Raw genomic sequence first — 709 nt, forward strand, 5'->3', positions numbered from 1 at the left:
AAAAGTGTGCTATTTTTGACACAAATTTCACAACATCAGTCATGTCTGAGTGCGCAGGGTGGCCGTGTTGTGCAACTTTTAAGTACAGCTTCAGTCCACGCACACTCTGCATGCAAAGGGTGGAGTTCCAGCTAACATCACAGAGCCAAAGGAAACCATGGCTACGACATGGTTGAAGATACATGTCTGAGTGAGACAAATTTCCCATAATGCTTTAGTGTTGTTGAACGATGAGTGAGGAAGTAGATCTGTTCATTTTGTTTTCTGAAGGTTGGAGTTTGTGGATGGAGTTTCGCATCTTGTCCCGTGGTTGTACTGCGTGCACGGAGTTTGTGGATGGAGTTTCGCATCTTTCGCATCTTGTTGTCAGTAAATATCAAATATTGAAATATTGAAGATACATTTCCCATTTAAAGGACTATTGTCCTCATCGGCGTCTGTCTTTGTCACCCACATGTCACTGATGATGATCAGTCTCTTGATCACTTCCTTAGTGGCATACTGGCGTTCAGGGTACTGCAGCTGTAGTACCATACAGTATTCTCACCGAAATATTTTCAGGACAAAAGAGAAAAGGCGGACTGTACTTCAAAGAACTTGACGGGCCTGTGAAGTGTACGTGTAAGAGGTACTTACCCATAGTGCATCGCTGAAGACCTACTGTATTTACTAAGAACCACCTTGAGACACGGAGACTGGATCCTGCTGA

The sequence above is a fragment of the Cynoglossus semilaevis genome, chromosome 13, assembly GCF_000523025.1.
Source record: "Cynoglossus semilaevis isolate Cse_v1.0 chromosome 13, Cse_v1.0, whole genome shotgun sequence".
NCBI classification, from domain to species: Eukaryota; Metazoa; Chordata; class Actinopteri; order Pleuronectiformes; family Cynoglossidae; genus Cynoglossus; species Cynoglossus semilaevis.